The sequence below is a fragment of the Chroicocephalus ridibundus genome, chromosome 17 (genome assembly GCF_963924245.1).
Source record: "Chroicocephalus ridibundus chromosome 17, bChrRid1.1, whole genome shotgun sequence".
In the NCBI taxonomy this organism is placed as follows: domain Eukaryota; kingdom Metazoa; phylum Chordata; class Aves; order Charadriiformes; family Laridae; genus Chroicocephalus; species Chroicocephalus ridibundus.
The window spans coordinates 5201490-5224649 of record NC_086300.1 but is presented as its reverse complement, the minus strand read 5'-3'; the positions used below and the strand labels follow the sequence as shown (position 1 = coordinate 5224649).

Genomic DNA, 23160 nt, shown 5'->3' with positions numbered 1-23160 from the left:
CCCTTCTCAGATGTTACATGCTGCCACCTGTGTTCTTGCATCTGATGCACACAAGTGCTTAGGGAGATCTGCAGGTTTGGAATTTGGGCAGCTTAAATCTATACTTGTCAGGCGTCTGTACTATAAATCTGCAGATTTATATCTGGTGGCAGTTTGCTCATAGTCTAGACACTTGTGCTGAACTTCTGCATGAAGCTTGTCCCGGCTGCTTACATTCAAGAAATCATCTTTCTGCATTGTATTAAGAGCTTATCCATATGCTACAAGCTCTGCGTGCAGGAAGTCTGCTGGCAGCAGTCCCGCTATTCCATATTCTGATTTCAGGCTCTTTGTGGATCGTCAGGAAAAAAAAAAAAGCATAAAGCGTGACAGGTTGTTGGCTGACTGATTTCTAGATAAGTTTTGCAAGAAAATTTGAATAAATATTAATGTTATGTGTAAGAGATGATGCCGCGTGGCTGGTTCTGGTGTGAACTGCAGGATGTGATTAAAAATAAGATTGAGCAGTGCATGGGGGTCAGTTCGGAGAACAGTCTCCATGTTGAGCCTCCGTATCGCGGTGGTGGAGGAGCGGAAATAATGGCTGTTAGTTGGAGTGGGTCAGAATGCCATGAGAAACTATATATGTGTTTCCTTTTGACAATAGTTGCGCTTTGTCATTCTTGTCATCGTTTATTGTCCCCAGAAAGAACATCTGATTCTTGCAATTAGTTTGGATGACTAATAATTTTGATATGTTGTCCTATTTTAGAACTTCATAGGAGCAATACATAAAATAATGCATTCTAAATAAAAATTCTCACTTCTCCCCCACCCCCCTTCCAGCATCTCTCCCAGAGGAAACAATCATTCTGGTTTCACGTAGGTTGTATATAGTGACTGTTGAGTTCTCTTTAAGAAACAAAACCCAAATCCCCTTGAAACTGTGGCTGAAAAACTATGGCTGAAGCAAAGTGTATGTTTTCTGACTGTCAAGGCTGGTTTTGTTTGCGGTATTTCCCAAATCTGGGCTAAACTTTCAAATGGTTTTGGTTTTCTGAATTTTTTTGTTATGTTGTGACACCCGCATAAAATGGAAAACAGTTGATATTCATTCGTGTCCGTTTTCCTAATGTAGCTGGCTTACAACAGTTTATTTGGGCACTTTGGCACATAAAAATGGTTATGAATGCTAAAGCTGTAACCTACCGATATTAAGCACTGATGTAAGTAATTCAAAATAATATCCCATATTTCATAAACAACAACAGAGGGAATAAATTCTGCAGTGTCTTCTAATTCTGTGCAAGGGCACAGAGTCTGACTCCAACACTTAAGCATATGGAATAGTAGATGCGGCTGGACCAAGCTCAGAAGAGTTTAAGAAATAAGCCCATAGTAACGTCTTCATTGTGTTTGGGGAGAAATAGCTTTTAGTTTGATGTAGTGGGTGCTTGTATACATTAAGGCAAGTAACATAGTCTTCAAGTTTTCTGGAGTGCCTGTGTAGGAAGGAAAGTTCAGTCTCAATCTGGAATTAGTTTGGATAATTCAAAGAAGCAATGTAATTGTTATGTAGGGGGATTTTTTGTATTTTTAAGATGCTCTGTAACACATCATTAAAATATAACTAAGAAGGGCCCAGTAGAAAGTGCTGTGTGTCAGTGCACTCTCTTGGAAAAGGCTGAGTTTACATTCCTTCCTGTTTGTTCCTGGTGTCAGAGTCGTTGCATCTGAAATGCTCTGCTAATGGGAGGTGGACTGATTTTTTTTTTTTTTTGATAAAGCACAAATAAGAAATGACTATTGAAAGTATAAATACTTCAGAAAACGTAAGTTTATGACCTTCTTCCAAATAAGAAACCACTTAAAATATTAATAACTCTGTTTACATGTTTGATGGGCCTAGTTTGATTGAAAGAGTCAATATTTATAGCTGGTTGCTTTTTAGATAAAAGAAAGAAGTCTCCAGGTTTCATATTGTGTTATTTGTACACCTCTGTGAATTCAGCGTTTTCCTTTAGGAAATTGCTTTTATCGGTCTGCAGCTTGCTAGCAGGTTTTTACTAAATATTGTTTAGAAATACTCTAGGCAAAAATGTGAAGTACTCTGGAAGTATTGTAAGAAAGCTAGAGAGAGAACCTGGTATTTTTTCAAATGTGTTCTGTTTGTTTTTCTACTAGGGTTGTGTTTACCTCTGGTATAGATATCAGATGGCGAGCTTTTGCATATTACTCATTATAGGAACACCAGGTTGGTTTTCCTTCCTTTATTTGTGCTCTTCCTCTTCCTCCTCCCTCCCCCTCCTCATCCTGCTGTTGTTTTATCTTTGCAGCGTTGTTGAATTTGAGTAGCGGGGCCAGAAATTGATCTCTTGTCCCTCGAGTGTAGCATGAGCCATGTGCTGGTTTTCAGCAAAGGCTGGGGTGGGATCTGCTTCACAAACACCATTGATTTCTTTTCTGTTCACACGTGGTGACTTAATATGAAATCTTCTGAAATGAAACCTTTAGTATGAAATTAAGTACCTCACCTTTCCGTGCCTAGGTGATTTTTATGATGCTTTCCATTAGCAATTGGAAGAATTTAAGTAAACTATTGCACACAAAAACACTCTTTCCCATTTCTCTTTTCCATCAATGTGGAAAGCTTGCTGTAAGCCTCTGAATCATTAAAAAAATGGGCAAATACAACCATGAAAAAGTGTTTTTTACCTGGCCATGTGACAGTTCCTAAGTGTATGGGAAGCCATTCTTCTGCCAGAGAGGCACCAGTCTTTGCTGGTGTACAGGACTGGGAGGCTTTGAGCGGTGGGTCTGCTATTTGCAGTACCGTGTTGCAGAACATCTTTGAGCTGAGCAAATCTGTCCTGATTGTCCTTTATGCTGTTCGCTGCAACAGCTATGGCCCCCCCAAAATATGTCTGGTTGGCATCCCTGTCCCAAGGGCATCTGCTTTCTGGGAGCTCTGGCTTCTGCTCGGTGTCTTTCAGTGGGCTGAAAGGAAATCTCTCTAGGGTGGCCATCTCCATCGTTTTCCCGTGCCCCTTGGTAACCTTGCTTCACAAGACAGTGCATATCATGGGGGAACCGGGGTCTGCGCGTGGTCCGAGTGGTCGGCGGGCTGCCAGTACATCAGAGCAAGGTGACTTGCTTTTCCCTTGCTGTGAGTTGCTGATGCTGATGTACGTGTGGATCTTTAAATAGTGGGTTTTATGTTTCTCCAAACCGCCTTGTGAATTCTGAGGAGAAAGGAAGACGTGAAAATAAATTATTGGAGGAGAACTAAATTAGCAAAGATGAAATTGAGAAACAGAACAGCAACAAGATGTTTCTGGATCTGTAAATATGCTTCCTGAATAGATAATTGCATGTAAATAAGTATGCAGATCAGCTGGTGGGAAGAGTAACTGGAAAGTGGTGAACTTAATAATAATGCGTTTTGAAAAGCTTGTACGAAAAAGGCTACCGATCTCATAATGAAGAGGTTAGAGATAACAAAAGCTATCTGAGGATTAAGACTGACTTGCTTGGTTAGTTTAAAAGTCAAACAGGGTTTTGACGCATTTATACCTGTGCTACTGATGGCAGTCAACATCCTTTTGAATAGAACAGATAATTGCACTTATGGTGACTGGTTGTCCAAAGTTGGATGAATGTGCAGCTGCTTTTTCTCCTTGAATGCATATATATTAGCCTTTCATGGCAGCTTGGATTAAGAATTTTAAAAATAATTATTTTAATATTCAAAGAAATGTGAGGAAAAATATTTAAAATATATTATTTAATATTATTGTAGTAAGCATTTATATCAGGACTTTTTGTGTGGGGCAGTGGGTGAGGGTAGTAGGTATGTTAGTATTAATGCTGCTAGGACTGAGTGTTTCAAAGAGTCACAAGGAATGTGTTTGTGTATTTGTTTCAGATGAATATCGACTGATATTACAGATGCATTTCTTTTATCTGTGAGGTTGACAAACTTGAGATTGAACTGGAATGTGAAACAGCATTATTTCTCGAGACATCCTGGTAGTAAAGATTCTGTAGGCCCCGTTTTGCTCTAAGCAGCATCTTTTCAGTGGATTTTTTTGTGGATTTTCACATATGTAATTATTAGCTCAGTATTTAGAAGCTGGTAAATCTTCATTACTGTGTTTGGGGTTTTTTTTTTTTTCAAGGTGTTCTGAATTTACCATATTGTTTAGGTATCTCTGTGTTAAGATCTTTGGGTGACTAGGTTGATTGCACTCACTTTGTTTAAAATTTTGTATGTATATGTACTTATAACCATAATTTGTATTTCACTGTAGACTTGGAAAAATGGAGCAAGGCCACATGTAGAGAGGACTAAATAGCACTTCTTAGATGGCAGCATGGAATGTAGTAAATTACTCTCCAGTATTAGACATTAATCTGTCTAATTACTGCCTGAGTTTTCTACAGATGTTTCGGAGCAAACTAATAAAATGTACCCTGACATAAATATTTTTATACAAACAAATATAATTAAGAATTAGAAGGAAGGGGTATTGCTAATAGTATTAAAATTCATTCCTTATCTTCCTCTGTTTTAATTACTTCAGTGGTGTAGTTATTTTAATTTTGCTTACATAAATTAAGCTAAGTGTTCAACTTTCCTGCCAAGTGTAGTGTGAGTGCTTAAAGCACATGGAGTTTGTAGCAGAAACAACCTGTGAAGAAATTTCTTCTGAACCTGCTGACAGATCTTATTTATTAATTGATGCAAAAGAGTCATATAATAATAATTTTGTAGTAGTAATCACTTTTGAAAGGATTTCATGTTATGGATCTAATTCTCTACTGTTAAATGGCCTAGAACTAACACCGAATCTGTATTACTTTTTTCCATATTGGTACATCATTCAGAACTGTGCTGGGAAAGTACACTTCAAGGTATAGTTCATAGTGGTAGCTTGTGAACCCAGTCTATACAAATTGACATGAAATAATTCAAAAGTTCCTTTTTCTGTTGGTTTTGGTGCTATGGTCAGAGCTGCTGTGTAAAAGAATAACTTCTTTGTCTCTTACCAGAGAGATAAAAACGTGCTTCCTCTATAAAAGTTTTGTTGTCTCCATCCCTGTACTGTTCCAAGTAATCTAATGTACTGTGTTATGCTGCTAATGAAACTTCTGCATCTCGGAGTGCACAAAGCTGGGCTGGTTCCAAGCTTATCTTACGCATGTCTGAAACATCAAACGTCTTGTATTACTCTTTTAAAGATGATATTCAACATTAAAAATGTGTATTCTAGGATTTGGGTAGGATTCATGTACTAATGTGATGACAAGCAGCTGCAGATGGATGGAAATGGTTTCATACAGATAGTTATGCCAGATAACAGCTCACATTATACGTAAAGAGAAAGTGGCAACATTTAATTGTACCTTCAAAAACAGAGAGTGGGAAGAATTTGTTATATTCTCTGGCAGTAACATTTCTGAAACAAGCAAGCTGGTTGAATCTGAAGGAAAGATATTCTTGACATGAAAGAGAATTTTCTTTTTTTTTTTTTTTTAAGCTCACAGTGCATTCCATTAGAGCCTTTTAAAGCCATTTTAAATGTGGCTTTTCTTATACAGATAATGTCTGTGGGGATGGTTTTGGAGGGAGGGTCATCTTAGTGGACAGAACAGTACTGTGCTGTGTATTTTGACCAGATAAAGTTTCACAGAAACTTAACCAATTTCACATACCACAGTTCTCAGGCAGTGCCTCATTCACATGTCTTCATTAATCTTCAGCATGAGAAAGGGAAGATGTGACCAGAATTGGAAGTTACAGAAACCATTGTAATTTTACATGTGAAATACTATTCTTATGGTGTTTCACTGGCATTTGAAAAGGCTTCTAGGGCATAGGAAATGGGAATGGTGGTGTTTGACGTTGTTGTGTGTCTCTTTTGATGTGGCTATGATTTCATGCTCGTCCTGTTAAATATTGCATTGTCATCGGTACGGGCTTCCCAAAGAAAGGCTTAGACATACTCTGAAAAATTTAAAACTCGGTGAAAACATTTAACCTATTTGATAGCTTGAATAGTCTTGATAGGGGCCCCAAAGGGAACTGTTTTACTACTTGTGGTGGAGGATTAAAGCAGAGACTTGGAGAGGAAGAGCAATTAAAAAGAAAAAGAGAGAAGTAGGGACCATAATCCATAATGAAGCAGATAGGGGTACTGTTGTTGAGGAAGGTTATTTAAATCATCCTCCCATATTGCTTTTATTTTCTCTTTTAAAAAAAAAAAAAGTTAATCTAAAAGTATGTTGCCCATGATAGCTAAAGAATTGAATTGAAGAGAATAAAACCTAAAAGCCAGAATATTGTTCCAAAGTAAATTAAGCTTAAAATTTATTTTTGTGGGTACATGCCATCATTTAAAAATGGAATACCAACTACCAATTCTGAATTTTTAACAACTTTTTTCTTAGATAGCCAGCAGTTACACATGGAGATAGACCGAACGCTCAGTTACAACTTTAAATTCTGGTTTTTAGAATAATTCTACTCTTAAAAATAATTAGTTGCCTGATGTGTTTTTTAATATATACATGCATTTTTCTTTTCTAAGGATAGCTGTGGTAGAATGGTGGTGGCTTTTGTTTTTACTAAGGAGGTAGCTTCTTTACTGAATTGAAACCTAAACTCCTCCAACCCATCAACTGGAATCACTCTTAACTTTTAGGGAAACTAGAAATTTGAGTCAGGACTGACTGTCCTAAACTGGTATTTAGGAATGTCCTCTGGCCTGTGCTCTAGCAGCATATTAGATGGTGGAAATGTTCATGTTTCAGCGGTTTGTCTTTCACCTTTAAATATGAAGTGTGTTTCAGGAAGCCTCCTTATTCTCATGCAAGTGGAATGATCCATATTTTTCTTGAAGGCTGAGCCACCGGGGCTACAATGAAACCTTACTGTTTGTGCCTATATGTATTAGTGTTTTAAAAGTAATTGTTATACAAAAGTCATTCATGAGTGGAGTAACCTTTTAATAGCACAGACCTCAGCTTGAAACTGAAAGAGTAATTTTAGGTTCAGTGTTGACTCAGTTGAGATTTTCTTTTTTTTTTTTTTTTTTCTTTTTTTCTGTTCTTTGTTGCTGTGTGAATGTCTCCTATAAGGGGCTGTGAGAATAGCTGAGGAAATGGACTGACTATACCCGGAAAACCAAACGCAAAGACGGTGCTCTCAGCTCTGCAGAATAAGCTAACTGGGAGAAGGAAGATCTTTTTTTCTTTCTGCAAGCTTTATTTGTGATAATCTTAACTGCCTGGACTTTACAGGGGAGAGAAATGATTTCTTAGTTGGCAGTTTTCCTGTGTTGTGCGTTATTATTTTAATGGTTTCACCTTAAAGGAATTTTTGAGATATGTATCAGTTATTATGGAAGTATATTGTAATGGCTCACTGGTTTGGTTAATCTAAAATGACTTGATTTTATAAATAAATTAAAGCAAGAAATTTTCCTAAGAGTTACTTTTATGCGTTTTCAGTTATTTTGTGGGACTGTCAACAACACGTTTACTTGATTGAGAAAAATTCTGCATTTGTGTTTTAAGCAAAACTTGGTGTTAGAGTTACATTTTCTGTTGTTTTTTCTTTGGAAAAAATAGTCTCTCGCACATCCATCTGTGGCACATGAGAACCTTATTTCCATGTAGCGCTGGCAGTGCTGAGAGCAGCATGTTGTCCCTCAAGGCTTGCTTTGTGGTGTTTCCACCTCGGGTAGCATGAGAGACGTGCCAGGCACCACCGAAGCTACAGAGCGTGTAAGCAAGGAGTAGCTTCCTTGTTTTAGGTCTGAAGGAGAGAATATAGTGCGTTTACCAGGGTGGAATAGTGTTGTTGATAAGGATAAGTGAAAGAACTCAATGTGAATATCTGAATGTCTCCTGATGGAGTTAAGGACTTAAACTTCTTAATTGATTTTTTTTTTTTAAAGTGAAGACCTACATTATTGTAATCATAACAGGTGCCGGAATATCAGTTATAATTAGCTGAAGTCCTGATGCCTCCATTGCTTTAACTTGACTCGTACTGCATTGAAAATGGGAAGTTGGTTGAATTCCGCAAGCACAGTCATTGTGAGCAGCCATTAGGACAGTGGATTCTGTAGACAGGATGTTGGGTGGATGGCAGTTTATTTGGCTTTTTATAGTCAAGTGCTAAAAGGCTTAAAGAAACTAATTTGTATTTATCACTTTTTTCTGGGGAAATGGAAAGTTATCTCAGCGAATGTGAACTGCTCATCTGGCTTGTTGGTTCAGAAAGATGGAGGTAACGTTGTACTACCTTCACTTTTGTGTATTACGTTGTGCTACGTGAGGTCACACTTCATGTCACTTAGGTGACAGCTGGAAAAATACAGGAAGCTTCACCATGGGTTTTGTAGAAGGAATTCCTGCTTTATGAACTACAAGAAGTTCAGCTGAAGGGGCCAGCAAGTCAGGGAGGAGAGAATCCAGTTGATTTTAATCCACTTGGATTTTCAGAAGAGTTTCATCCCAAGTTTTTCACCAAAGGCATTTTAGAAAATTGAGTGGGCACAGTGAGTATCCTGCCATGGAGAATAATGGGCTAAGACAAAAATGAGGATAGAAATAAATGGTCATCTGTCACGGCAGAGGGATGTCACCTGTAGAATTTGGCACTGGGCCCTGTACTGAGGATCGTGCTAATTAATGGACTCAAAGACGAAGCAGGCTGGGGGTAATCAGTCTCTCCAGTGATACAGACTCAGTGCAGTAAAAGCAAGGGATGACTGAAGGGTTGCAGAAGGGCCTTAAGTCTTTAATTACTGTTTAATAACGAGTGAAATACCATGTAGATAAAAGTGGTGCATGTGCAGGAAAAACAAATCCAAGTTATAGAAAATTATGATTCTAAACTGACTGTTACCTCTCAGTAGAGAGTCTTGGGATTATGACTAGTAGAGCCGTGAAAACATCAGCTGAGTGCTTGGCAGCTTTAAAATCAAAACAGAGCAAAAACCCCTCAATGTGAAATGTTAGGGATTAATAGGAAAGAAATAGTGAATGATGCAAAGCATCATAGAGCCTTGTTAGAGATTTGTGGAATGGACATGTCTTGGAGACTGTGAAGTTTGCTTTGCTCGTATTCTAAAAGATATCTTAGAGTTGGAGAAGACTTAGAGCAGGGCAACAAGGATGATCAAAGATACAGAAGACTTCTACAGAAGAGGAGTGCTTGAGTAGACAGGAACTATCTAGCAGGGGAAAGAGAATTGTTTTAAAAAAATTATTTGGAAAAGAGTAAATTAAGTGCAAATTTCAAGTGAAATGTAGGCAAATACCATGTATATCTCTTGGAACGCTTCTGCAGACACCCTTAAATCTTTATTTGCAATACAGCCATTAAATCACTGCGGAAAGTAAGTTCGTGCCAATTTTCTTCGATTGTTTAGTATACGTGTCTATCTTCTTGACTTGGCTGCATTCCGGGGAGGTGTTACTGAGCCAGTGAGTTGCTTCACTCGTGGGTTAATGAAGGATTTGTTCATGGGTCTTGTGCTCTGTAAAGGCTAGTGTGTTAAGTGAACATATCGCATAACTCGGCAATCGAGATTATGAATATTGCTTTAATAGCAAGGTTCCAAAAGCCAACAGCAGAGTTCCTCCTTCACTTTCCTTGTGTGCTCATAAAACATAAAAGAGCCTTCTGTGGTAGTTGAGGAAATATGCCTTTTTTTGGACTTGTAGTAAGAAGTTCTTAAGTGGTTTTCGCAGTATTGCATTATTGTGCTGTAAAAGCGGTAAACTTTGGAAAATATGATATCCATACCCAATTTAGACTTAAGATAATCCAGTCTAGCTACAAGACTGTGAATGTTAAACTATTTGCTTTTTCAGACTCATTCTTGTTAAAGAAAAAAAGGCTTCCCAATATGGATCGTAACACAACAGTAGAGATTACTGTATTTTCTGTAATGCATCTTGATGTCAGAAATGTTTTTCTGCAGAACTTGCCTGAGGAAATTTCAGACTATTGTTTCTTAATAGACATTGCTCCAGAGTGTAATAAAGGTGAATCAGAAACTGGCTTTGTTGTGCTGCAGTGAGGGTGAGACTATGCTGCTTTTTAAGCCTAAGACAAGAGAAGTGGGAATGTATACCAAGAGGGAGGGGGTTCCTCAACCCTAAATTCTCCCAACTCTGTAATAAGAGTTTGGGTGGAAGGGGAGTCTATGTATGAGAGGTGTATGTGTATCTGTGGCTGAAGTATGTCAGTACTGCTGCGGAATACATCCCCCTACAGAAAGTTCTCTACAGCGAGAAGCTTTGGACCCCTGGTAACACTTCTATTCCGATCCTCCTTCCAGGTGCTTAGTGTCAGGGTAGCATCGGGAGTAGTGATGGTGCCACGGCAGAAAGGAGAAGTAAGTAAGGGTAAGGCTTAGGACTCCCTGCTCTCACCAGCAAATCTACCTAATGGCTTTAGAGAGAAAACAAGTTTGAGTAGGTATGTATTATTTCTTGACCGATCTTTTCTTTAAGAAGTATTTGGATGCTTTAGGCTTCAGAAGGAAAGCAAACCAGCCATTTTTGCTGTTTCTTCATGTTTTCCTTGGTTGTGCACGCTCTTCTCTTTAATGGCAAGGGTTTTCATTTAGAAATGGGCAGGATTTGGGATTTACCTCAATGAATGGTGACATAAATTGTTCTAGATTATACATGGCAATTGCAATCATTTATGTTCCAAATGTAGGGAAAAACATACATCCTGTCTCTGTCTCTAGAAGGCATTTAGATTTCTTCCATGTGACAGACTATAGATAGTGGTTAAAAAAATCAAATTGGTTTTATAGTTACGCAACTTTATGAGGAAGCCTCACCCTTCAGTGCCAAAGTTTTAACAACGCTAAATGGGGGAGGGGTGAACGCCTTCTCTAAAACCAAAACCAAGCCAGCACTGCTGTATTCTGCTCTGCTACATTATCTATAAGCTTTGATGCACAGTTTCTGATACTCTCTTAACTCTATCCATGAGTCATGGATGGAGCATTTCCTTTGCCAAATGAAAGAGAGCAGTGTCCCCAAGCATTCCAGTTCTAGGGAGACTCAGAAAAGCACCCGTACTATAGCATTGCTACCACTCATCTTTACTTGGCTCTTCGTGAAACAGGCTGAACAGACCGAGCAGAGGAGAAGATAGAAGGGAGGTACCATACAGTCGGAGGAGAGCAAAACAAATTTCAGGTCAGGTTTTTCAAATGCTCCTGTACCAGTCTTCGGAAATGACTTAAGTACACCTGAGCCAAAGGCAATGGCTCCTGTGAGCCAATATGTTTTGTTTTGCAATTGGGATAAGTTAAGAGGATACTCACTATTCTCAGCCTACCTTTTAAGCCATGGTAATGTTGTAGATTTCAAGAGTCACATTGAAAGTAGCTAAGTCTGGTGTTTGGGAAGTGCCCAGCTCACTTTGGTACTCTCACTATGACCGTCTTCTTCCTGCTACTGTTTGGTTCCTCATGGCTTAAGTTCTTAACGGACCTGTAACAGTTTGCTTTTAGGTTAGCTGGTTTCTCCAGTTAGAAAAAGCCTCAAAATCTCACAGGGTTTTCAGCGGTCCCTTGCATAAAACTAAGGAACTGCAGTTCCTCATGCCAGAACTGCAAGTCCTCGTATCTATGTTTTCGCTGCCCGTTGCAGGATGAAATCAGAAACCTCTGCGTTGTTAGCTGACTAGAACAGTATGAAGCAGAGCTCATATATACAACACGGAATTCTTTTGAAATGTGCTGTATGCTGTAATTTCAAGTGTGCTGATACAATGGCTTCATTTATAACTGCTTGTAGTTTAAACACATTGTCTTAAGTAGTCAGACCTATTTTAAATAGCACTTTATACTTCATAAAAGGTGTATAAATATGCCCTTTCCTTCAAGTACTTACTGATATATGTATTCCCTTGTTGGAAGGTTTGAAGAAGTGACTTAAAGCGGAATATGCACTTCTGCTAAGGCACAGTTTTCCTGCATGGAATATAGTTAGCCAGCTACCAAAAAAATGAAAGCCAAGTGAAAAAAAACTATCACTTAAATCCCCTTTTCAGTGCTGTATTTCACACGGAATCTAAGCTATGGTCTGTAGCGTTAGCAGATTAAGTTAGGAACACGAAAAAGCTGTCCTTTTTAATGTGGGTATGGCTTCACACATGAAAAATCCTTTGTAATTTGTAAGATATTTTTTTTCTTTTTTCTTTCTTTCTGTCTTCCCTCTTTTGTTTAAACCCAAAGCCCAAGTTGTTTGTGTATGTTAAACCTTAGTATTATTGATTATATCAAATACAGGGAATGTCTGAAAAAGAACTGTGACTATACAATATGTTTGAGTAATTGACTTTTTATAGGGACACGATATTACTTTTGTTTCGTTCAACTGCAGATAATTCTGTCCTCTGGCATTATAAAAACAAATGAATTCAAATAAAATATTCAAGCTACTTGTAATATTTTTGTTAAAAACAAAACAAACCCCAAAACACAAAACAAGACCCAAAATGCCTCATTCAGTGTTTTCATTGCTCTGATTCCCCCCCACCCCCAGTTATCTGTGTTTCCTGACTGTCCTGTTTCATGTCACTTGCTTACAGCATGTGAGGTTAGACATTTGTTGGTGCAATCATGTACGTGCATTACGGTGAAAGCATCGGCATGTTCCTTCTCTCAGTAGCTTTGTGTACTGAATTACACAGCCCTAATTAGGTCAGCCGGCGCCGGTACCCACCGCGTCTGCTAGGTGTGATGCAGAAGTAGGTCTTAGTGTCACAGCAGTCACTGCTATGTGCAAACCCATGTTGGTGGAGTGACTTCTCTTTTATTTCTTGCAAGTTTTTTTCCTAGAATCTCTTTCCAGAAACATTTTTTGGTCATGATTACTTGTGTTCTTACTTTCATTCATTTTCACTTTTATCACTTCCCTGTGTCTTTCAGTCTTCCTTACATTGTGTGACACTTCTGCCTTGTTTCTCGTTTAGAGATTCCATTCACTCCCCCCCAGTTTCATTTTTCCAGTTTCTTCCCCCATCTGCACTTGCTTCTCTCTCCTGGTAATTGCATTCACCTTCACGTTTTTCCACACTGTTTCCACATGGGTGTATTCACGAAAGAGAAAACAGGCTGGGAAGAAGAGTTGTGTTTTGAAGTACTTGAGTTCTGGGTGCGTGCTTCTGAAGGAGCAGAGAAAAGGGTTTGACTTTCTTTGAAATTCGTTTGTTCTGTAGGAGCTGGTTAAGGACGTTTGGAGTGGTTATTTTATATCCTCAATATCCAGGAGTCTTTGGAGATAAAGAGCACAGTAGCAGCTGTGAGGTGCCTTCTTGCGTTAGAAGCAACAGAAGAAGTTCCTCTGCTAGATGAGGTCCTGTCCGTGTGTCCTTTTCACACTCCACAGAAAAGTCAAGCGAGACAAACTTGTGAAAATTGAGCACAGTTCTACCAGGAATTAAAATAAAACAAAAAGAGAGCAGGGAGAGGGGGGATCTGTAGAAGTCTGTTCTGGCAGCCGTCTCCAAAGGCACTGGCTGATCCTTCTTGTTTCTCAGGCCGCTTTCTGACCAAGAGTGCCTGAAGCAGCATCAGCCGTGATGGTGGTGTATGGACACGGGAATGTAAATGTGATCCTTGGGATAAAGCTATGCTGTGAATAACACTCTTGGCATTTTAGTCATTTGATCATTAAATTTGATAGGTTGCATAGGTTTGAGTGGTGTTGTCAGAATTTTTTGTTTGGTTCTTACTGAAATCCCTGGCAAAACTTTTACAGCATTGGAAACACTGGAATAGGCTTGCGATGTTCAAAACGACCACTGTGTCAGATGTCTTTTCAGTGTCATGATATCTGTGGGCCATTAAGTCTCCTCTTCTAGTTATTTGCTGACATCTCTTAAAATGTCAGATAATTATCATAGGTCTCCTAACCTTGAATTACTCTGGAAGGAAAATATTTTTCTTGGTGCATACTTAACATAACCCATCATTTTATGGTCACGTTGGCATGTGGATTATGAGTGCAGTACCCAAAACAACTAGTTAATAAATAATGACCAATCTGTAGATAGAGCAGAGAGGGAGAACAGACAGGTTGTATTTAATGTTATTAAGCATGTTATGGTAATTAGCGTCTGAAGGCATTGGAAAGGTGAGGGCTTTGTAACAGCAGTCACTGTAACAACAAGACGATGACAGCTTCTGCCCCAAAAATCACTGTGCTGGTAGATACGTTTGTAAATTTTGATAAACATTATTAAGATGCTGAAAAATAGGATACTCCATTAATAGCTTGGAACTATTTGTTTGTTAAGCAGGAAATAAAATGGAAGCTCATTATAATTTTCATATAAAACCACGCGTCCTGAGTTGTTCAGATAGCAGAATGTAAATGTCATCTGTATTTAACACACAGAGTGGGGTGGGTTTTTTCTTTTGGTTTTTGTGTTTTGAAGGCACATGGGGTGAGCAGAAAAATCTTAATTTAAAGCATGGACAATTTTTCTGATTTTATTTTTTTCCGTAATTCCATCGATGTCTGGATGCTTTTGCATAGTTATTTAGAGCAACGATCATGAAGAAACTGTTGCCAACTTAGAATATGGTAGAGTGGATGCTTGCTTAATTCTGTTGAAAAACAGCCAAGACGTATCTAATTATGGAGTGAAGTGTTATGTTGTTGTATGGTTTTATTTGTGGAGTTCTTGATTTATCAATGGTATACGTTCCTGTGTAATGAACTCTGCAAGTACAGTAATTACGTATGGTAACATATGATTCAAATCTTACTTCTAATTAGAGAATAAGAAATTGAGGAGACAAACTCTTTATCAAGATGGAAATATGAGACTTGTTTTCCAGATTAGTCCCTAATAAAGTTAGGTCAGCCATATTTACATTACTAAAATGTAAAGAATATTGCCATTTTCCTGATCTTTGGTTTGTTAGATGACAGCCATCATTAAAACGCGCATTTTGCTTAAAAATGAATTTGTGAGTTAAAATTGGAATCGAGACTTATTTTTTTTGTCATTATGCGTTTTGTTTCCAACATGTATGTATGTGCAAAGAATTTAAACTGTGATTTTATTTGATTTTAGAATACCATCCAAGCTTACTCAATTTATCAGATGAATACCAGCTGGTGCAACTGACAGCCAAAACTAGAAAAATAACCTCATTTAAAGATGGAAATCCCTATTCATGAGACCAGTTCGGAGCTTTTCTTTCCAGCAGGACTGGTTGAGCAACATGTTCTGATCATTGGTGTACTGTATGATTTTCAAAGACAGATGGTCATTGTGTTTAATGTCTGTGTATTAATGTTCTGTTGATAAAAGTATGAGTAAGTTGTTAATTTCTCTGGGAAAATATAATTAAACTGTCGAGATCAGGGTACATGTGACCTATACTACATTTGGGTTCGAGGCTTCAAATTCAATTAGCTTTGCAAAATTGCTGTGAATTTTTACCTGCTCAAATGCAACATCTGCTTGCGTAGATTATGGGAAAAAAAGATTGCTTTGTTTGCTCTAGGATGAATAGAAAACTGGCCTTATATTTCATCCTGTTAATTGGAATTTTGCTTGATACTGATGTTAAATTATTTTCAGATATAGAATGAGGACTGTTCACCTCAGGATATCTCAACATACTTCTCAGACTTGTTACTGTGAAATCCACCCTTCTACTATCATTTCGTACTGTACCTCTACTGCTGTAATCAAGTGACTGTGGAAGGCAGGTTTTCTGTTTTGTTTCTTAAATCTTAAAACTTTAAGTCTTTTTGTCATGGATTTTTAGCTCGACAGGAAAACATTGCAGCTGGAATGTGTTCCTGTACTTGAAAGTATTCGTTCCTTTTGTATGTACTTGTCTTCTGGGTTAGAACAACGGGAGGGTGCTAAATTCCATCAGCGAAGTGTTGACAACGTTGTGATTCTGTCTCGTAAACTGTTCTTACCTGTTTCAATAATTCTTATATTAACTGAGAGCCCTTCTTAAGGATAGTCCATTTAGCTAGCTTTTCTTTTATGCTTTTTTTTTTTGGTGCACTAGGCTGTACGTATTTAGAAACTGAGTTTGACTTGTGACCATATACTTATGTGCTTAACAGAAGATAAGGAAAGCCCTTTTAAAGAAATTATTTGAAGCTAAATGTGAAGGATGTTAGAGGTATGGTGAACGTGCATGGTGGTGGTGTTTTACACTTTGGTAGTTTTTTAACACCTTCTTCTGCAGAAGGATATACACAGGTATATCCAGGAAAGAAGACTGCAGGTCTGCAGATTGACTGCTTTGTCTCTGTGTTACTAAACTACCTCATCTACTGAGCATGCTAAACCTTGATTCTTCTATTTCTTAACTTTGTGTTTACTTGGCTTTGTGTCATTATTAGTAACTTGTACTTTTTAATAGCATTTCTTTGTTTCTTATTTTGGAAATTACATCATGTCCTTTCATTCGCTGCTGTCGGAGCAGCTTTGTCCATGATGGTTTCATTCAGAAATTGTCTACATCAGTGAAAATGTCCCAAATGCAGTGAATTATCAAAAACTATTGTAGGGGGATGATTTCTGTTATAGTGGATGTAGTTGAATGAAGCGATGGATATACTGGAACGCTAAACATAGTATAGGAATGTATAGTGGAATTGGAAGTCACTAGCTGGCTATTCCTAGTTGGCTTTTATGGGCAAAATTCCTAATTGACAGTGATTGGCTTCTTCACTGATGGCCAAAAGCAGAATGAGTATGAAGACTGAACCACATTTTCCAGTTGGTAGGACAGTGCTGGGTGGTTTTTCTGCGGCTGTTTCTGCCCATTTTACAGGTATGCCGCCTTGTGCTAGTGGGGAGCAAACAAATAGAGCAAGCAATAGTCAGTTATTTCTATTGGTTTTGGAGACAAGTAAGAATCAAGAAGTAGGGCTGTTACAGTCTCTCTGCAAAGTCCAAGAGAAATGGCTGGTAAAAATTATACTGATATAATGATAACAATAAAAAAAAAGTAAATTTTTTTTATATATTATGACTTGCAGCCGTACCACAGGACTCTTAAGAATATATGGGGAAATCCTGACTGTATGTTGAAACACACCATAATTGTGATTTATATGTTTAATCAAGAGGGAATAAGTCTAAAATTGACCCCCCCCAAACTGTTTGTATATTAGCCTCTAAATATATTTGTTGTGATACAGCATGTCAGAATTTATAACTTTCATACAGTTAAATAGTAGAATTTACAAATATAATTAGAGGGTTAAAGGCATTTAAAGAATAAAAGCACTTTAATGACATTCAGTTTTTATTGACAACCCACTAATATCTGCTGCATTCACATAAAGATTTCTAATGTAATAATATGAGCAGATGAAAGCTCTGCTATTTAAAAGCTCAATGCAGAGCATATTCATCAAATATGCTCTCTGAATACAGATGGAAAGTTATTGAGCAAATTATGGGTAGTCAGCACTCATCTACAGCCTACACTGCATAAGCCGAATTCTGCTCTGTTTTACAGGGGATCTTATTAAGAGAGATGTATTAAGAAGATAGATGGCAGCAAACCAAAACGTTTATAAGGAGTTATTTTTAGTTATTCCAAAGTTCTATGGATGTTTTCAATTTTCCAAAAAATTCTCTACGCTCATTTACTGGAGGTGTTTGCAAGTTTTTGACCTGTTAAAGGAATTGTGGAAAATGCCAAATAAATGTTTTAAGATCCTTTCTTCTTCTGTTTCTTTAGGATCGTAAGGAAGATAGCGTTTCTTTTTGTGAAGTAATGCCTAATAAAAATCTTCCTTGATCTGAACGTGTTTGGATTCGGCCTTCATACGGGCTCAGTTAAAATCAGTTCTATAACTCTGGTCTTTTGCTGTGTGTGCTTGGACACTCATTCGGAAATTTTTAGCTGGCTCTTTCTAACGATATAGCTTCTACAGAACGCAAATGCTAAGGCAGTCGGGTGGTTTAGAGTGGGAGCAGAAGTTTGCAGCACCCAGAGAGGGAGTTTGGTGAGGGTGGTGAGACACTGGCCCAGGTTGCCCAGAGAGGGGGTGGAGGCCCCATCCCTGGAGACATTCAAGGCCAGGCCGGATGAGGCTCTGAGCGACCTGATCCAGTTACAGATGTCCCTGCTCACTGCAGGGGGCTGGACTAGATGGCCTTTAGAGGTCCCTTCCAACCCAACACATTCTATGATTCTATGATGTCCTCTGGCAGTGGCGTGGGGCAGCCAGTGGGGCAGTGTCCCGTCAGTGGTGCCCGAGCTGGATGGAGGAGGCTGCGGCAGAGTCGGGGAGCAAGGGGCACTTTGGCCAAGCATCCCCTTCCTGCCAGCTAGATCAGGAGTCGCTCTCACTGCGGTGGGGTTAGAGCGGCGTTTGCATCTTCTCTTTGCTTGACTGATTGAAACAGCCACGGTCCTGGTGAGCGTTGTTTGCTGGTTACTTAGCTATTTAGTTATTTTTCCACAGAAGTGAAAAATTGAAAGCAGGGAGGTAATTGGCAACCCTGAGAAATAAAATAGGATCGCTTCATGAATTTATGGAATGTCTTACAGTTTTAAATATACAAAATTATTTGTATAAGACCATCTGAGAAATTTCTGTTAAGGTTCTGGAGAGCTATGTGAATTACAAGCGAAGCTGTCAATTACTTTTCAGCATCCTCTTGCAGTAGAATAAAAAAAACCCTACTGAAGAGGTTGAATATTATTCTACGTTGCTTTAAACTTGCAAACTTAAAGTGGCCTCAATTTACTGTGATTTTTCTTTTGTTTGTTTATTTGATGACAAATGAGTTGTGTCTGTATTTTTCCTTTTATTTGCTGTTTCTCAGATGAGATTTCTAAGAGAGTAGATTGGTAAAGCAACAGAATAGATTGGTAACGCAATGTCATCAGCACAAATAAACACACATCCTGGTACTGAAATAGGTGCTCTGTCTTTTTCAGTAAGTAGCAAGATACATTTCTTCTGGCTCTTTGTGGATGAACTTGTTACAAGAATGTGATGACAGAGCAAAGGGCCAAGTACTGAACTCTTGATTTAGGGTTGAATCCCTCGTGTGAGTTGTGTTTATGTAAGGAGTGGGTTGTAAAAAAAAAAAAAAAAACCAACAAAACACTAAGGGGAGGTTGCAGGATTTTAGCAGGAAAGCTTGCTAGGTTGAAGGAAAATATTTGCGAGTAACGTATTATCTTTTAAATAGTGTACTGTATGGTGCGTGTCAAAGGAAAGTGTTACCTGCTTTTCTCCTCCTGTTTCAGACATGGGGAGAGGGAAGAGACAAGTGGCCGAAATGAGTATTGATGAATGGAGATTTAAAAGCATGAGCATTAACTTTTTAATTGTGATGATAAAGGGTGGGGGCTGTCTGATGGCTTATGCAGTCATACTCTGCAAAAGTTGTGGATTTATTCCTGGGATGAGATTGTTATAGTTCTGTGCACGCAGCTAGACAGCATGGGATACAGTAGTGTGTTGAGAAGATGCTACTAAATTCTGTTGTGTTTTTTTTTCTTTAATGTCTTTCAGGACTTTCAGTGAATGGAGGAAGACGCTTTTTACTAGAGATTTAACTTGTCTAAAGATATCAAGGTAGGAGAATTTTTTTTTCCACTGTCCCACATTTTCTTTGCGTTTAGTTGTTTAAATAGAGTTGAAGTTGTCCTCTGTTGTTTCTTTGTTAATCTGCCATCACCTGGAAATGGAACATGGAGCATGGACACTGTTGTCCTATATCAGTTTTACCAAGTTTTAACCTCATTGTTTCTGTATTTAGAGAAAAAGGTGTAATAGCTTTCACATATTACTGTTTGGTCATCCTCTGTCTTTTCCTACTGGAGGTGATCAACAGGAAAACTGATGTAATAAAAATATTTCTTTATGTAGTGTTCTAAGTTATTTGAGGGCATTCTAACTGCTAGTTAAAGTATTTATACTTTTTTTTGTAAACAAAATGTATGAGTGACACAGCATTCTATATAAATATACTTTGGTGTTTTCATTTTTCAAGTCATCTTTTGTAAAATACAAAATCTTCTGTGTTCTGAGAAAATCTCCAGTGCTTGCCAATGGATTGAACTTCACTTCCATAGTGAATATTCTTGAGACTTGAGCAGATTTGCAGAACAGTCTTACAGCAGCTCCTTAATTAGGGCTGGGTTTTAATATGTATTTTTCATCACTTAAAAATTATGAAAAGAATTCAAGTTTCCTTTAACCTCTTGAAGTAGTCGAGTGCTGCAACATTTCCTGCCACTTTATACATTGCCTAGTTTTTTGTTTTCATCTTGTGTCGTATCTTCAAAATTAACTAAAATTGATAGGAGCCTCAAATAGTACATGTAGTATGTAGCCGGTGTTTTTCCGAGTGATGGATTTTTGGCTGCTCCACGTCATAGCTAAAAGTTGAAATGCAAGCGGTTCCTGATGGAGAAACTCGCTGTGCTTCAGTCTTCTGCTGATTTGGGGCAGAATCAGGGTTGTTGGTCCTGACAGAATGAAGCTTATGGATTCCAGCTGTAGGAAGTGCCCTCAAATTTCTTCCAAGGCAGACAGTTGAACTAGGCTCAGCTTCTGCAGAATGGTGCCACGTTTTATTTCAAGCTTAAATACCTAGTTCAAATGGTTGTTGACGGAAGCAGCTACTAATAATATTTACAACCAAAGCAATGATTTTGACTGTTACAGGCAGCACAGAAGACACTAAAACCGCTGAAGACGGGTTGATGAAAGTGAAGCGATCGCATTCCTAACTTTTCCTTGGTTATCGTTTTTCTCAGGGGCAGTATAATTGACATTGTATGTGGAGAACGCAAGTGTCCCTTATGAATTCAGTCTGTATCATTAATCTAGAATTAGAAACCAGGTTATGCAAAATGATAAAGTCCTGTTCAAAATTAAGTTTCCTTAATTTCAAGGTCACCACATTTTCATGTTCAAGAGAGAACTGGTTCTGACTTTTGACTTTCTTCTAGTGAGTGCTTGCACTCTCTCAGTAGTGTTCCTGATCCCATTTTAAACAGCTGTTTAGTTTTCTTTTGGAGTTAAATCACAACACGTAAATAAAAAGTATCGTTGGAGAAACTCTTTTCCCCGAAGAATAAATCAAGACCTTGACCAACAAGTTCAGGTTGCAAAGTAGTAGTAGTAGTAGTTAGTATTCTGTGATCAGTGAGCTTATCTTACCAGAAGTGTTGTTGTTTGAGCATGGTAAGGTTATCTAGATGCAGAGTGACTCATAAGCTGTCTGTCAGTGGCATCTCTCTCTTACCAGTCGGGCTTTTATTCTTCATCCTTCTTACTAGCAGTATGACTGTGTTCTAGACAAAAAAAAAAAAAAGCAAATGTGTCTCCTGTTAATGGAGGTGAGAGAGCTCAAGCCTACAGAGAGTACATCAGTGCTGAATGATGGAGAGTTGCGCCTTTCTCCTGGTGTCCTCCTGCTGCCTTGCAGCTCTAGAAGCAAATAGCTGCTTTAGTCCAACACTGTTGCCAAGCTAATTAGCCCTCTGGAAGTGCCATTTTTCAAGCACCATACCAAAATGAGCTGTTCCTCAGCGTAAGTTTTATGGGTTTCCAAAGTAATACAGTACTTGTCTCATTCCTCTCAGGCTTTAACTGTATAAAAGCTCCCTCTGAAGACAAACAACACAGACTTTAAGTGAACATAATCACCACAGAGTCATAAAGAAGTATATTTGGCCGCATTCACCTTAAGGCTGTTGTTGGGAACTCCACATACATGGGAATATTACCGTGCTATGGTCTCAGAATTACTTTTCAACTGCAGCATTAAAGGCTGCGTGCGTGAGTGCTGTTAGTTATTTTTATGTATCTCCATCAAGGACAGTTGGAGAAGCAAAGACAGTAAGGGGCATATCTAGCTGGTCATGGGAGGAAAGGAGAGAAAACAAATACGGGGGCTCTTGAGTTACGGGGGTTAGTGGCCGGATCTGTAGGAAGGGTAGTCAAGAGATCTCAAAGTATTTTGAATGAGGAGGGGCCAGAGTGGATGGAGAGATAGACCTTCACGTCAGCCCCTCTCATCATAATGATTAGTGGTCAGGCTTTCACGAGGGAACATGAAATGATTCATTTTTTTTAATATTCAGTTTTTCTAAATCCTATTAGTTTGGAGAACTTTGTCTAATAAACTCTTAATTGCCTAAAAACCTGTAATTGGTGAGGTTTAGTCCTTTTAATTCCTTTTTCCAAATAATCCTTGAAGTTCTTGGCACTTTTGCTAGATTACAACAATGCTTTTTTCATTCCTAAAGTTCCTGGAAATACATAATCTCTAAATTCTGCTCCTGTGTTTTTAAATGTGCATGGACCGAGCTTATAAATATACATTTCCTTTGACTTCAGAGTTGTTATAATCAGTTATTCACACTCCTGTTGTGAGTCAGAGCTGTTCTGTGAGACGGAGAGTTTAATGCACTTGATCGTCATGAAGTTTGTGGAGCTTCTGACATCCGCTGACAATTACCAGTTAGGACGTGCAGCAGTCCTCCTCGTCCTGCGAACGTCGGAGCTGCTTAAATGTGCTCTTCAGGGCTGCTAGTCCTCGTCATTAGGTTGTCTCTCCAAACAGCCTCTTGAATTTCAGGGCAATTTAGAATAAGAGTGTAGGTTAAACTTTGAATAATTTATTTGAGGAGCATGGGAAGTTTCGGTCTAGCAGCTGTTGCAAACGAACGTGGAACAGATTTCTGTGTGCAATACAGGTTATACATGGAGTAAATGCTCGAAAGCCTGACTCGGTTTATGTTGTGTGTCTTCCTTTCATTTTTCAATTTCTTTCATCTTGTGATAATTAGCTTTCTAAATCTGTCACTTGTTTTTAAAGAAGTCCTTGTTACTTATTAATTTCTGAAGTTTGAGTGCTCTTTGAAAACAGTTTGCTAATTTGTGAAAGGTTAGCTTTTTGTTCACTAAATGTTAATGTAGTCTTTACATGTTGTTAATCCTGAAAAGTAATATTCAGAAAGGTACCTTTTTTGGTGTCTTAATATACTCTTCTTACTATACACACTTCTTAATTTCTAATGTAGTGAGTTCAGCTTCTCTCGTGAGAAGAGACAATCTGGTGCTCCCTGGAACTTTTAAAATAGAATATTTTACGAGTAACAAGCTTTT

At 38.3% G+C, this 23160-nt stretch overlaps 1 protein-coding gene across 6 annotated transcripts in view; it reads left to right on the top strand.

The window, feature by feature from the left end:
• The window catches only part of TANC2 (tetratricopeptide repeat, ankyrin repeat and coiled-coil containing 2), a 331215-nt gene that overhangs the window by 79993 nt on the left and 228062 nt on the right, over positions 1-23160 (top strand). For all 6 annotated transcript variants that reach the window (XM_063354919.1, XM_063354924.1, XM_063354921.1 and 3 more), the window contains one exon: positions 19552-19614. The gene's annotated coding sequence lies outside the window, so the exon portion shown is untranslated. The remainder of the gene's footprint in view (positions 1-19551; positions 19615-23160) is intronic.